The 16,119-nt window shown below is 50.1% G+C and overlaps 1 protein-coding gene across 2 annotated transcripts in view; it reads right to left on the reverse strand.

Moving 5' to 3' along the window:
• FBLN5 (fibulin 5) overlaps window positions 1–16,119 on the reverse strand; it is a 390,190-nt gene that overhangs the window by 49,872 nt on the left and 324,199 nt on the right. The window lies entirely within an intron of this gene.

Genomic DNA, 16,119 nt, shown 5'->3' on the forward strand with positions numbered 1-16,119 from the left:
TCCAGAGCTAGGCCAACACCTGTTTGAGAGTGAGTTCTCTGACCCCAGGGAGCTCACATTGGAGGCTGACCCTTTGGTGGATTCCAGAGGGTCTGAAGCAGCATTGTGGAGTGATTCCAACAAGAGTGGCTCAGGTAACTTCCAGTCCGGTGTGATGGAAGAGGTTCAGTGTAGCCCAGCTAGGTCTCAGTGTAGTGGGAAGGGTGTAGGGGATCACGTCCTGTCTCAGAGGAGGAGGAGTGAGTGTGGGATCTGTCCCAGGGTACCCGAAACCCAGTCTCAGGGCCTGGATGGTTTCTTAAGGGAACAGCAGGTCGAGGGCCTAGGCTGTACTTGTAGGCCATTTGAGGAGGATCTCCCAGTATCTAGAGAACGTGGAGACTCTGTAAGCAGAGCTCCAGTAGTTCTGGTATCTGGCAGTACCGCTCCAGTTGGGAGGGTACAGAAGTCCAGTTGGAGGGGTGAGAGGGGGAAAGAGTCCCCAGTGGAAGAACCAGTGGGTCAGAGGCCAGCCAGAAGGGCTGCGTCCCCAGGGAATGACCATGGTGACACCACTTCTGTCCTGGGAGATCTACGCGCACTGTCAGATGGACAGGGGACGGGAGATCTGCACCAGGCAGACTGTCACACAACACAGGAGTTATGCGTGTTCCCAAGGAAGTCCTGGTGCGCCAGGCAAGTGTTCAACTGCAGGGTCGGGTCCGTGAGTTGAAAAGCTAGGTACAGGGGTTACCTGACCAGGCGGGAGGGACATCTGTAATCAGTGTCCCTACCAGTCTATCTTCCTGGCATACCACTCCAGGAGGGAGGGTACAGCTGTCTGGACGAGGGTGCAGAGGGAGGGAGTCCTTGCCTCTGACCCCAGTGCAGCCTGAGGGGTTAGACCCTAGGTTGGAGCGCCAGGTTCAGGTGTTGTCTGACCTGGAGGAAGGGGGGACTGTAATCAGTGTCCTGACCAAAGTAGCTTATTGGTGTACCACTCCAGTTGGGGGTGTGCAGTGCTCTGGAAGAGGGTGCAGAGGGAGGGAGTCCTCGCCTCTGACCCTGGTGCAGCTTGAGGGTTTAGACCCTCGGTTAGAGGGCCAGGTGCAGGGTGTCCCTGTAGGAGAGTGGGGTCTGCAATCCTATAGTCACCCCAGATTTTTTGCATTTTGCTTCACTGGTTTACGACTTTCCCTGGCTGTGGGCCTGCTAATCAGACCCACAGCCTAGCTGTTCTCTCTCTAAATTGACAACCATGTACTTTAAGTGCATTTACCAATTGGTACTGGGCCACCTTATCAGTCCCTGTACAGTATACCTTAGGTATCCAGGGCATAGGTGTACCCAGGGCCTACCAGGGGCTGAAGCATGTATTATGCCACCCCTGGCTGGCCATCTAAATCTGACACAACTGGCTGCATGACAGCTGGGGCAAGGTGGTGTAAACACCCTTTGCTGTAGATATAGTATACCTATATCTAACCCTAAAATGGACACATATATTCCTATCAGTCACTCCTATGGAAGGCCTTATCAATCCTGAAGGCAGAGTGCTTGGAATTATGTGAGATGGTGCTCTGGCATGAGCTGAGCCCGTTTGCAGCTTGCGGAACCAAGTCCTAATAGCTGTTCCATGATAACGCTATACCATATACTCTTAAGTGCATTATCAACCTCGCGGTTAAATGCTAACTCTGGTATAACATTATCAAAACATGTTGAGTAAGGTGTCATACGATTTGGAATACTACCGCCTCGCCAATTTTGGCGATGGGGGTAGCATTCCACCCTTCTAGAGGGACACGACATGTATGTAACTGTGAACCCCGGTTAAAGTTAACTCGAGCCTCAGCATCACAAAATGGATGCTGCCACCACAGACACAAGTCTGACCTCCTGCTGCTGGGAGTCCTTCCAGCGAGGATGGCCTGGACAAAGGGTTTCCTGCCTTGGGAGGCGCTAGCACCACCCCACACAGGATTTTGTGTATTGAGGTAGGGAGGCCTGAAAGGAATGAGACATGCCTGGGGCACACAAGGTGCCCTGTGCATTCACCGGTTCAAACCAGTTGCTGGGGCATCCCTGCCCCAGGTCTGGCAGGAAACCGGACAAAGTATAGGGGGTGTAGCCACCCCCCTTCCTGGTCCCACCCACGGGAGGGACCTAGTCAGTAGTGCAGCCCCCTTTAGGAGAATAAAGGTAGGAGCTGGTCCCATTCCAAATTAGATTATCCTGAACTATTCAACAAGAAGAAACTCTGGCCTTCGACGTTCTGCTCCACAGAAGACTGAAGAATCTCCCTTGTGGACAAGGAGTGTCCACCCTGCAACTGCAGGCACCATCAAGCGTCCAGCGGCTTCACTTTGTCATCTTCCCTCAAGGATCCAGACTTCAGAGCCCGACGAGACCCGGATTCCCAGACCTCTCCGACCTCTACCTACATCTGCAGCAAAGCTGAGACCCGTGGGTGCGACGAGACACGTGGGACCGACCATCTTGAACGAACCTGCACTTCGCTTCCAGCACGACTCCCGAGGTAAACTCGACCAAGTGCTTTGGGGACTGAGAAGCCCCAACCCCGAGCAGCCCCTGCACCGAAGATCAGCCCTCCAGCATCCACGAGATCTGCGTGGGGCCCTTCTGCTTGGTTCCTGCTCGACGCGTTGTCTGGTCACTTGCCGGCTGGCTAGTGGCCTCCTAGACGACGAATCTTTGAATTTTCACTGCTGATCTGGTTGCTCCAGATTGGCCCTTGCTCCCTTCCAAAATAGGGGCACCCCGGACTCTCCTAGTCCGCACCAGACGCTTTCTTCACTCACCGCGTGGGTTGCCTTTGCCAAAGCCTGTTGCCTCCAATCCCGGATCCAACACCGCCGACAGCGAGAGCCTGCGTGGGACAGCTCGTGCCTCCATCCTGGTCGTCAAAGACACCTCCTGGTCCACGTGGCTGCAGAGTCAAGCGTCCACACTTCACCTGATCGCGACGTCGACATCTGGTTCCTTCCTGGTTCCACTCCAGTCACTGGCTAGTGACTGTGAACATTGTCCCCTCTGCTTTCAGGTCTCCTTCTTCAACAATCCACCCTTGGATTGCACCGGACATCTTCCTCCTGGTCGCCTGCAGCATCTTTTCTTTCAGGCTCCATTGACTTCAACGCGAGAACCCGACGCACTTTGACACCTATGCAACCGCGGCCCGTGGGTGAGGTAACACGAGCATTTCGGTGCTCCAGGGTAGTTTAACTGTCCTAGTGTCCTGTTCCACAGTCGTTTTAGTCCTACCTAGTCAGGATTGTCCGTACTCACCTTTAACTTGAACTGTACTGTCCATAGACGTTGTTACGCATCTCGCGTGTGAGTTCACACTCTGCACACACGTTCCGTGGGCCTCCTATTACTTACCTGAAGTTAGTATAGCGTGGTCCCATCGATCCTACAGCCTCTGGACAGCTCCATTCCGTTTATCGACTCTCACATTCCACTTACTTCGTATATGGTTTGTCGTGCCCCTAGGGCACCATTGTAAATTTGTGCGACTTGTAGTATTTTTCGTAAGAGATTGTCATGTGCTTAGCCCTCTGACCTCATAAAGAGTTCAGAGGTGTTGTTATTAATAAATATACTGTTTATTTTCATAACAACCTGTGTGGTGTCCTTTCACTTGGTATTCAAGGGGTTATATTGTGGTAAAACAGCTGGCTTCACATGCCAAAAGAGTTTAGCCTAAGACTGCTTTGTCCATGCTACCATTAGGATAGCTGGTCTATAAGGTTGACTTACAACCAATCACCATAAGGGTTGTTTGGACTGATACAAGGTGATCACTAGAACTAGTGAGCATCATATATCAGGCCAACTTCTCACATTGGTGTGCAGCGGTTGGGATTTGAGCTTGCTGTTGTTTTTACCACATATAATCTTGAAATATCATTTTAAAGATCACATAAGGTACCTAGGTACATATAACAAGCTTAGAAATACTCTGAGTTCTACTGAACCAGCTGTTGTAGTAGAAAGGGCCTAGCACACCCTGACTACAACTCTTAGCAAGGGATCAGTAGGAAAACCCATAGTGTAGGTAAATGCATCTCTTGCACCTCACTAGAAAGCATGTCTACCCATGGAGAGTCTTCAGAGACTCCCCTAGTGGTTAGTGACCCTCCACAGGTCCTTTCCAGATATGCAGCTCTCAGTTTCCAGGAGATGAGACAATTGTGTACCTCCAGGAAATTGAAACAGGGTTCTAACCCTACCACTCCTTTTCTGTTAGGTCTCTTAGAGACATATGATGCTAGAAAGGCTTCTAACACAGATGGGAGCATGCCCCCCTTAGAAGGTACTCTTGGAGATCCAGACCTCCCTGAACCAGAGCATGTGGAAGAGGAGGAGGAAGAAGAAGAACAGTCTGGGGATGAGGCAGACAATGGTCCTGAGTTAGTCAGCAGACTTACAAGGGCCAACTTAGACCTACATAGGGAAGGATCTGGGGGACCCCCAGTACTGACCCTGAGCAGGCCTAACCTTGGAGTTAGAAGAGATAGATCTCATTATAGGGACTCCAATGCATCTGTGCACTCTCATGCCTCTGCTCAGTGGAGAAGGACTTCTCCCCAGAGGAGAATGACTTCCCCTCAGAGGAGAGAGCATGAAGCAAGGATGAGACAAGCTAATCTGAGGATCCAGAGGGAAGAACTTGCCCTTGCCAAAGAAAAGCTTGCATTTACTAGAGAGCAACAGTTGAGTGGGGTAGTCCCCACTGGTGGCAGCAATATCCCTAAGGATAAAGACAGGAGTTTTGATAATAGACACCTGAGTAAAATAGTGCCCCCCTATAAGACAGGGGATGACATCCACAAGTGGATGACTGCTTTGGAGAGCCTGCAAAGTACAGCAGGTACCCCAGAGTCAGTGGGCAGCTATATTGTGGCTCTCCTTTGAAGGTAAAGGTAGAGACAAGCTCCTCACTGTTAGAGATGAGGATGCTAATGATTACCAACTCTTGAAACTTGCTCTGATTGATGGGTTTGGCTTAACCACTGAACAGTACAGGTTGATGTTCAGGGATACCCAGAAAACGCAGGCTCAAGATTGGAATGACTTTGTGGATTGTGCCACTAAGGCTCTGGAGGGCTGGTTACTGGGAAGTAAAGTTACTGATTACACAGGATTGTATAATCTAATTATGAGAGAGCAAATCTTAAATAATTGTCAGAACTAGTTGTTGCATCAGCACTTGATTGACTCAGATCTGACCTCTCCCCAGCAGAACCAGAACCAGGGTGGTGGCCAGAAGAAAGCAGACCAGAAGGGTAATGAGAATAAGCAAAATGACCAGAAGTCTTCAACAGGGCCCCAACAACCTAAGGAGGGTGGGTCCCAGAATTCCCAGAAAAAGAAGAATGATGGTCCTAAGAAACCATGGTGCCAATACTGTAAAAGTAAGACTCACTGGTTTAGTGAGTGCATCAAGAAAGGCCAAACTCCTACCACTACTGTCCCTAAGACACCTGCACCCCTAGTACAGTTAGTAGTGGTAGTGTACCTCCCAATGCTATAGTTGGGCTAACCCTGGGAACTGAGGTGGGTTCTGACTTAGTTAGAATTCCTACTCAGGCAGTTCTTGTTTGTACTGGGGACATGGATATGACCCCTACTGTAAGTCCTAGTACTCTGGGCAAATACAGGCAAACGCCTTTAATCAATGGAAAAATGGCTCAGGCCTACAGGGACACATGTGCCAGTGTCACTATGGTGACACCAACATTTGTGGACCCTGACCAGATCATGCTAGGTTCAGATTACCTAGTGACCAATGCTAGCAATGTCACTACCAATCACAGTATGGCAGTTGTTAATTTCTCCTGGGGAGGGGTAACTGGCCTCAAAAAGGTTGTAGTTAGTTCAGACCTCCCAGTAGATTGTCTTTTGGGCAATGATTTGGAATCCTCACTGTGGTCAGATGTGGAGTACAGGACTCATGTAGAAATGCTAGGTCTCTCCTCACATGTGCTTGCTGTGACTAGGTCACAGGCCAAGAAATGCCCAGCTGAACTAGTGCTGGATCCTGGAAGAATGGACCAGACACTACCCAAGAGAAAGAGCAGTAGGGGTAAGGTTGACCCTTCCCCCCTGCCTCAGGTTGAGGATCAGCTCTCTAAGGAGACTGACCCCAAGACCCCAGAAGGAACTGTCCTAGAAGAGCTTGAGCCTGAACAGGTTGAGTTTCTTGGGACGGGGGACCTTCCAGGGCAGACTTGAGGCAGGCACAGTTAGACTGTTCCTCTCTTGAACCCCTCAGACAGCAGGCTGCTGCTGAGGCTGCAGGGAATGCTACAGGTGCCCATAAAGTTTATTGGGAAGATGGACTCCTATACTCTGAGGCAAGAGACCCCAAGCCTGGTGCTACCAGGAGGCTGGTCATCCCCTTGTCTCTTAGAGGTTTCCTTCTCACCTTAGCCCATGAGATTCCCCTTGCAGGTCACTTAGGCCAGAACAAGACTTGGGACAGGGTTGCCCCACACTTTCACTAGCCTCATATGTCTGAGGACACTAAAGAGTTTTGTCGCTCATGTGTCACCTGCCAAGCCAGTGGCAAATCAGGTGGCACAACAAAGGCCCCCCCTTATACCACTACCTGTGGTGGGGGTTCCCTTTGAAAGAGTAGGGATTGACATTGTTGGACCAATGGATCCCCCAACAGCATCTGGGCACAGATGTATACTGGTGGTAGTGGATCATGCCACCAGGTATCCAGAAGCTATTCCCCTTAGGACCACTAAAGCTTCCGTTGTGGCCAGGGCCCTACTTGGAGTTTTCTCCAGAGTGGGGTTTCCTAAGGAGGTTGTCTCTGACAGAGGTGCAAACTTCATGTCAGGATACTTGACTGCAATGTGGAAGGAATGTGGTGTCAATTATAAATTCATCACACCCTATCACCCACAGTGCAATGGGCTTGTTGAGAGATTCAACAAGACCCTCAAAGGGATGATAAAAGGGTTACCTGAAAAGCTCAGGCGAAGATGGGACATCCTTTTACCCTGCCTCCTGTTTGCTTACAGAGAGGTCCCACAGAAGGGTGTTGGTTACAGCCCTTTTGAGCTTCTGTTTAGGCATCCTGTAAGAGGACCCCTATGTCTTGTGAAGGAAGGATGGGAGTTACCTCTCAAAAAGCCTACGCTTGACATAGTGGACTATGTACTTGGTCTCCGCTCCAGGATGGCAGAGTACATGGAGAAGGCATCTAAAAACCTTGAGGCCAGCCAAGAATTTCAAAAAGCTTGGCATGACCAAAAGGCTGTCCTAACTGTGTATCATGCAGGACATAAGGTGTGGGTGTTGGAGCCAGTGGCCCCAATAATTTCAAAAAGGGGGTGGTGATGGACAGAGTATCTGAGTTAATCAGAACACTCCTACCCAGTCAACAGATCAGGGCTTGATCCATCACCGTTTTTTTAGCTCACTGCACCATCCCAGTTCAGAACCTGGTTATATGCAAATTAGTCTGTCCCTGGCCCAGTGCATCATGGGAACAGGGCAGACCAAACTACCAAGCCAATTCTTCACTGGAAAGGAAACAAGCTTCCGGGGACCGGTTTCTGGCATTACAGCCGTCTTCGGCCCGGCTTGCTTGAATCCTGATGGTGCAATGAGCAAGGGACTCATGTCTGAGCATACCCTTCCACACTCATGGTGGCCAAAATAATTTCAAAAAGGGGGTGGTGATGGACAGAGTATCTGAGTTAATCAGAACACTCCTACCCAGTCAACAGATCAGGGCTTGATCCATCACCGTTTTTTAGCTCACTGCACCATCCCAGTTCAGAACCTGGCTATATGCAAATTAGTCTGTCCCTGGCCCAGTGCATCATGGGAACAGGGCAGACCAAACTACCAAGCCAATTCTTCACTGGAAAGGAAACAAGCTTCCGGGGACCGGTTTCTGGCATTACAGCCGTCTTCGGCCCGGCTTGCTTGAATCCTGATGGTGCAATGAGCAAGGGACTCATGTCTGAGCATACCCTTCCACACTCAAGGTGGCCAAAATAATTTCAAAAAGGGGGTGGTGATGGACAGAGTATCTGAGTTAATCAGAACACTCCTACCCAGTCAACAGATCAGGGCTTGATCCATCACCGTTTTTTAGCTCACTGCACCATCCCAGTTCAGAACCTGGCTATATGCAAATTAGTCTGTCCCTGGCCCAGTGCATCATGGGAACAGGGCAGACCAAACTACCAAGCCAATTCTTCACTGGAAAGGAAACAAGCTTCCGGGGACCGGTTTCTGGCATTACAGCCGTCTTCGGCCAGGCTTGCTTGAATCCTGATGGTGCAATGAGCAAGGCACTCATGTCTGAGCATACCCTTCCACACTCATGGTGGCCAAAATAATTTCAAAAAGGGGGTGGTGATGGACAGAGTATCTGAGTTAATCAGAACACTCGTACCCAGTCAACAGATCAGGGCTTGATCCATCACCGTTTTTTTAGCTCACTGCACCATCCCAGTTCAGAACCTGGCTATATGCAAATTAGTCTGTCCCTGGCCCAGTGCATCATGGGAACAGGGCAGACCAAACTACCAAGCCAATTCTTCACTGGAAAGGAAACAAGCTTCCGGGGACCGGTTTCTGGCATTACAGCCGTCTTCGGCCCGGCTTGCTTGAATCCTGATGGTGCAATGAGCAAGGGACTCATGTCTGAGCATACCCTTCCACACTCATGGTGGCCAAAATAATTTCAAAAAGGGGGTGGTGATGGACAGAGTATCTGAGTTAATCAGAACACTCCTACCCAGTCAACAGATCAGGGCTTGATCCATCACCGTTTTTTAGCTCACTGCACCATCCCAGTTCAGAACCTGGCTATATGCAAATTAGTCTGTCCCTGGCCCAGTGCATCATGGGAACAGGGCAGACCAAACTACCAAGCCAATTCTTCACTGGAAAGGAAACAAGCTTCCGGGGACCGGTTTCTGGCATTACAGCCGTCTTCGGCCCGGCTTGCTTGAATCCTGATGGTGCAATGAGCAAGGGACTCATGTCTGAGCATACCCTTCCACACTCATGGTGGCCAAAATAATTTCAAAAAGGGGGTGGTGATGGACAGAGTATCTGAGTTAATCAGAACACTCCTACCCAGTCAACAGATCAGGGCTTGATCCATCACCGTTTTTTAGCTCACTGCACCATCCCAGTTCAGAACCTGGCTATATGCAAATTAGTCTGTCCCTGGCCCAGTGCATCATGGGAACAGGGCAGACCAAACTACCAAGCCAATTCTTCACTGGAAAGGAAACAATCTTCCGGGGACCGGTTTCTGGCATTACAGCCGTCTTCGGCCCGGCTTGCTTGAATCCTGATGGTGCAATGAGCAAGGGACTCATGTCTGAGCATACCCTTCCACACTCATGGTGGCCAAAATAATTTCAAAAAGGGGGTGGTGATGGACAGAGTATCTGAGTTAATCAGAACACTCCTACCCAGTCAACAGATCAGGGCTTGATCCATCACCGTTTTTTAGCTCACTGCACCATCCCATTACAGAACCTGGCTATACGCAAATTAGTCTGTCCCTGGCTCAGTGCATCAAGGGAACAGGGCAGACCAAACTACCAAGCCAATTCTTCACTGGAAAGGAAACAAGCTTCCGGGGACCGGTTTCTGGCATTACAGCCGTCTTCGGCCCGGCTTGCTTGAATCCTGATGGTGCAATGAGCAAGGGACTCATGTCTGAGCATACCCTTCCACACTTGTGGTGGCCAAAACGATTCAAAAAGGGGGTGGTGATGGACAGAGTATCTGAATTAAGCAGAACACTCCTACCCAGTTAATAGATCACACTTGTGGTGGCCAAAACGATTCAAAAAGGGATGGTGCAGTGAGCTAAAAAACGGTGATGGATCAAGCCCTGATCTTTTGACTGGGTAGGAGTGTTCTGCTTAATTCAGATACTCTGTCCATCACCACCCCCTTTTTGAATCGTTTTGGCCACCACAAGTGTGGAAGGGTATGCTCAGATGTGAGTCCCTTGCTCACTGCACCATCAGGATTCAAGCAAGCCGGGCCAAAGACGGCTGTAATGCCAGAAACCGGTCCCCGGAAGCTTGTTTCCTTTCCAGTAAAGAATTGGCTTGGTAGTTCGGTCTGCCCTGTTCCCATGATGCACTGGGCCAGGGTCAGACTAATTTGCATGTAGCCAGGTTCTGAACTGGGATGGTGCAGTGAGCTAAAAAACGGTGATGGATCAAGCCCTGATCTTTTCACTGGGTACGAGTGTTCTGCTTAATTCAGATACTCTGTCCATCACCACCCCCTTTTTGAATCGTTGGAGCCAGTGGCCCCAGCAGCTCTCCAAGAGAAATGGTCTGGACCCCATACCATCATTGAACAAAAGGGAGAAGTCACCTACTTGGTGGACATGGGAACTCCCAGGAGCCCTCACAGAGTACGTCATGTGAATAGGCTCAAAGCATTTGTCAACAGGGAGGACATGGGCTTGCTCATGGCCACAGATGAGGGGCAGGAGGAAGAGAGTGACCCTCTCCCAGACCTGCTCACTCAGAACCCTGATGATGGGTCAGTAGATGGTGTTGTCTTTTCTGACAGCCTCTATGCCCATCAACAAGAGTATTGTAAGCAGGTCCTTCAATCCTTCAGACAAATGTTTTCTCTGACCCCCAGTCAGACAAACTGGTGCACACATGAGGTGGACACTGGAGACAGTCTGCCTATAAAGAGTAAAATCTACAGGCAACCTGACCACGTCAGGGACTGCATAAAAACAGAAGTACAAAAGATGTTGGAATTGGGAGTCATTGAACCCTCAGAGAGCCCTTGGGCTAGTCCTGTAGTTCTAGTGCCAAAACCTCACACCCAAGATGGTAAGAGAGAGATGAGGTTTTGTGTAGACTACAGGGGTCTCAATGCTGTCACTAAGACAGATGACCATCCAATACACAGGGCAGAGGAACTGATAGAGAAGTTGGCTTCTGCAACTTTCTTAAGTACATGTGACCTCACAGCTGGTTATTGGCAAATCAGGTTAGCTGAGGATGCCAAGGCCAAGACAGCATTTTCTACCCCAGGAGGTAATTAACAATTTGTGGTGATGCCCTTTGGTTTGAAAAATGCACCTGCCACTTTTCAAAGGTTGGTGAACCAAGTTCTCACTGGGTTGGATGACTTTTGTGCAGCATAGCTACATGATATTGCTGTCTTTAGCTCCACCTGGGAGGATCACCTGATCCACCTGAGGAAAGTTTTGGAGGCCCTGCAAAAGGCAGGCCTCACTATCAAGGCTACTAAGTGCCAGATAGGGCAGAGTCAGGTTGTGTACCTGGGCCACCTTGTGGGTGGAGGCCAGGTTCAACCAATGGAGAGCAAGATACAGGCCATAAAGGACTGGGCTCCTCCAACCACCCAGACACAGGTCAGAGCTTTCTTGGGCCTGTCTGGTTACTATAGGAAGTTTGTCAAGAATTATGAGTCCATTGTGACACCACTTAATAACCTGACAAGCAAGAAAATGCCAAAGAAAGTTCGGTGGACAGTTAGCTGTCAAAAGGCATTTGATGACCTAAAGCAGGCCATGTGTACTGCACCTATTCTCAAGAGTCCTGACTACTCCAAAACCTTCATTGTCCAAACAGATGCATCTGAGTTGGGTGTGGGAGCTGTTCTTTCTCAACTGAATATTGATGGTCATGACCAGCCCATTGCTTTTATAAGCAGAAGGCTGACCCCTAGAGAGAAACGTTGGTCAGCTATTGAGAGGGAGGCCTTTGCTGTGGTTTGGGCCCTGAAGAAGTTGAGGCCATACTTGTTTGGAACTCACTTCAAGATTCAGACCGACCATAAGCCCCTCTTATGGCTAAATCAGATGAAGGGTGAAAACCCCAAACTTCTTAGGTGGTCCATTTCCCTACAGGGGATGGACTTTACAGTGGAGCACAGACCAGGGACGGACCATGGCAATGCAGATGGTCTCTCCAGGTATTTCCACTTAGAACAGGAAGACTCACCTGGTCAAGGTTAGTTTAATGTCCCTAAGTTTGAGGGGGGGTTATGTAGGAGAGTGGGGTCTGCAATCCTATGGTCACCCCAGATTTTTTGCTTTTTGCTTCACTGGTTTACGACTTTCCCTGGCTGTGGGCCTGCTAATTAGACCCACAGCCTAGCTGTTCTCTCCCTAAATTGACAACCATGTACTTTAAGTGCATTTACCAATTGGTACTGGGCCACCTTATCAGTCCCTGTACAGTATACCTTAGGTATCCAGGGCATAGGTGTACCCAGGGCCTACCAGGGGCTGAAGCATGTATTATGCCACCCCTGGCTGGCCATCTAAATCTGACACAACTGGCTGCATGACAGCTGGGGCAAGGTGGTGTAAACACCCTTTGCTGTAGATATAGTATACCTATATCTAACCCTAAAATGGACACATATATTCCTATTAGTCACTTCTATGGAAGGCCTTATCAATCCAGAAGGCAGATTGCTTGGAATTATGTGAGATGGTGCTCTGGCATGAGCTGAGCCGGTTTGCAGCTTGCGGAACCAAGTCCTAATAGCTGTTCCATGATAACGCTATACCATATACTCTTAAGTGGATTATCAACCTCGCGGTTAAATGCTAACTCTGGTATAACATTATCAAAACATGTCGAGTAATGTGTCATACGATTTGGAATACTACCCTCTCGCCAATTCTGGCGACGGGGGTAGCATTCCACCCTTCTAGAGGGACACGACATGTATGTAACTGTGAACCCCGGTTAAAGTTAACTCGAGCCTCAGCATCACAAAATGGATGCTACCACCACAGACACAAGTCTGACCTCCTGCTGCTGGGAGTCCTTCCAGCGAGGATGGCATGGACAAAGGGTTTCCTGCCTTGGGAGGTGCTAGCACCACCCCAGACAGGATTTTGTGTATTGAGGTAGGGAGGCCTGAAAGGAATGAGACATGCCTGGGGCACACAAGGTGCCCTGTGCATACACCGGTTCAAACCAGTTGCTGGGGCATCCCTGCCCCAGCTCTGGCGAGAAACCGGACAAAGGATAGGGGGTGTAGCCACCCCCCTTCCTGGTCCCACCCAGGGGAGGGACCTAGTCAGTAGTGCAGCCCCCTTTAGGAGAATAAAGGTAGGAGCTGGTCCCATTCCAAATTAGATTATCCTGAACTATTCAACAAGAAGAAACTCTGGCCTTCGACGTTCTGCTCCACAGAAGACTGAAGAATCTCCCTTGTGGACAAGGAGTGTCCACCCTGCAACTGCAGGCACCATCAAGCGTCCAGCGGCTTCACTTTGTCGTCTTCCCTCGAGGATCCAGACTTCAGAGCCCGACGAGACCCGGATTCCTAGACCTCTCCGACCTCTACCTACATCTGCAGCAAAGCTGAGACCAGTGGGTGCGACGAGACACGTGGGACCGGCCATCTTGAACAAACCTGAACTTCGCTTCCAGCATGACTCCCGAGGTAAATTCGACCAAGTGCTTTGGGGACTGAGAAGCCCCAACCCCGAGCAACCCCTGCACCGAAGATCAGCCCCCCAGCATCCACGAGATCTGCGTGGGGCCCTTCTGCTTGGTTCCTGCTCGACGCGTTGTCTGGTCACTTGCCGGCTGGCTAGTGGCCTCCTAGACGACGACTCTTTGAATTTTCACTGCTGATCTGGTTGCTCCAGATTGGCCCTTGCTCCCTTCCAAAACAGGGGCACCCCGGACTCTCCTAGTCCGCACCAGACGCTTTCTTCACTCACCGCGTGGGTTGCCTTTGCCAAGGCCTGTTGCCTCCAATCCCGGATCCAACACCGCCGACAGCGAGAGCCTGCGTGGGACAGCTCGTGCCTCCATCCTGGTCGTCGAAGACACCTCCTGGTCCACGTGGCTGCAGAGTCAAGCGTCCACACTTCACCTGATCGCGACGTCGACATCTGGTTCCTTCCTGGTTCCACTCCAGTCACTGGCTAGTGACTGTGAACATTGTCCCCTCTGCTTTCAGGTCTCCTTCTTCAACAATCCACCCTTGGATTGCACCGGACATCTTCCTCCTGGTCGCCTGCAGCATCTTTTCTTTCAGGCTCCATTGACTTCAACGCGAGAACCCGACGCACTTTGACACCTATGCACCCGCGGCCCGTGGGTGAGGTAACACGAGCATTTCGGTGCTCCAGGGTAGTTTAACTGTCCTAGTGTCCAGTTCCACAGTCGTTTTAGTCCTACCTAGTCAGGATTGTCCGTACTCACCTTTACCTTGAACTGTACTGTCCATAGACGTTGTTACGCATCTCGCGTGTGAGTTCACACTCTGCACACGCGTTCCGTGGGCCTCCTATTACTTACCTGAAGTTAGTATAGCGTGGTCCCATCGATCCTACAGCCTCTGGACAGCTCCATTCCGTTTATCGACTCTCACATTCCACTTACTTCGTATATGGTTTGTCGTGCCCCTAGGGCACCATTGTAAATTTGTGCGACTTGTAGTATTTTTCGTAAGAGATTGTCATGTGCTTAGCCCTCTGACCTCATAAAGAGTTCAGAGGTGTTGTTATTAATAAATATACTGTTTATTTTCATAACAACCAGTGTGGTGTCCTTTCACTTGGTATTCAAGGGGTTATATTGTGGTAAAACAGCTGGTTTCACATGCCAAAAGAGTTTAGCCTAAGACTGCTTTGTCCATGCTACCATTAGGATAGCTGGTCTATAAGGTTGACTTACAACCAATCAGCATAAGGGTTGTTTGGACTGATACAAGGTGATCACTAGAACTAGTGAGCATCATATATCAGGCCAACTTCTCACAGTCCCCCCCTGACCTGGCACCCCAGTTGCAGGATTGCACCCCTGAACTGGTGGGCGAATTGTGCAGATCACCTGCCACAGGTGCCCTGACAATTCTGGAAGGGGGTACCACTCCAAGTGGGAAAGTACAGAGGCCCAATGAGGAGGACCGGGTGTGGGGGATCCAACCCCAGTCGTTGGTCCAGCCACCGGGTACAGGCCTGGGGCTGGTGGGTCAGTGCCAGGATGTCATACCTGACCTGACAGGAGGGAGAGTGGACAAAGTGTGCCAAGCACCTGGGGCTAGTGCCCCCGCTCTCTGAGGCCACAGAGGTTTGAGAGCCCTGAGAGGCATGAGGCCTGGGTCTCATCCCTGACTACTGTCAGTGGCCACTGTGACTTGCTGTCCGTCTGTTGGGACACACTTGTGAGCAAGTTAAGGTAAGATGCTGCACAGGTGGTGTCCACAGGTGAAGAGAAGGGTTCCCCATGGATTGGCTTGGTGGACCCCGAGAATATGAACAGAGGATTTGAAATAGGTTCAGATTGGCGTAGAACTGGAATATGCCCCTGCTGTTGCGGGCCAGGTCCATGTTCTGTCGCCCTAAGCAGGGAAACCCATCACGGTAGTGATTGGTCTACCCTCCATTTTGGCTGGAAGGGGATTGTGTTGGACTTGGCCCTCTTTGCAGGGTCATCCCTAAACTTTTTGCCTTCCTCCAATATTCTCTCTGACCTGTTTTTGTTGGTTTAAGGACTCTGGGCACTTTACCACCGCCGACCAATGCTAAAGTGCATATGCTCTCCCTACTGTAAATTGCTAAATGTGATTGGTTTCCATGTTTGGCTTATTTGGTTTACTGTCAGTCCCCATTAAAGTGCACCAGGAGTGCCAGGGCTTGTAAATACAAATGCTGCTAGTGGGCCTGCAGCACTGGTTGTGCCACCCACAGAAGCAGCCTTTTAAAATGTGTCTAAGTTCTGCCATTGCAGAACCTGCGTGCAGTCTGGTACTGTCATGCTGGCTGGGCAAGTGCACCCACTTGCCAGTCCTAAAACCTTCCCTTTACTTCGTGTGAGTCACCCCTAAGGTAGGCCCAAGGGCAGGGTGCATTGTAAGCATAAGGTAGGACAAGCCCTGATGTGTGTGGCATGTCCTAATAGTGAATTAGAGCCATTTTCGTTTTTCACTATTGTAAGGCTACCTGTTCTCATAGGCCAGAATGGGGTGCTGGAATTATTACACTCTATAATCTCAGCAGGCTCAGGGAACATGGTAGAAAGCCAAGTTTAGTATGCCTGAACTCAGAATAATAAAATACCTCTTTTAGTAAAGTATATTTTAATA

The sequence above is a fragment of the Lissotriton helveticus genome, chromosome 9 (genome assembly GCF_964261635.1).
Source record: "Lissotriton helveticus chromosome 9, aLisHel1.1, whole genome shotgun sequence".
In the NCBI taxonomy this organism is placed as follows: Eukaryota; Metazoa; Chordata; class Amphibia; order Caudata; family Salamandridae; genus Lissotriton; species Lissotriton helveticus.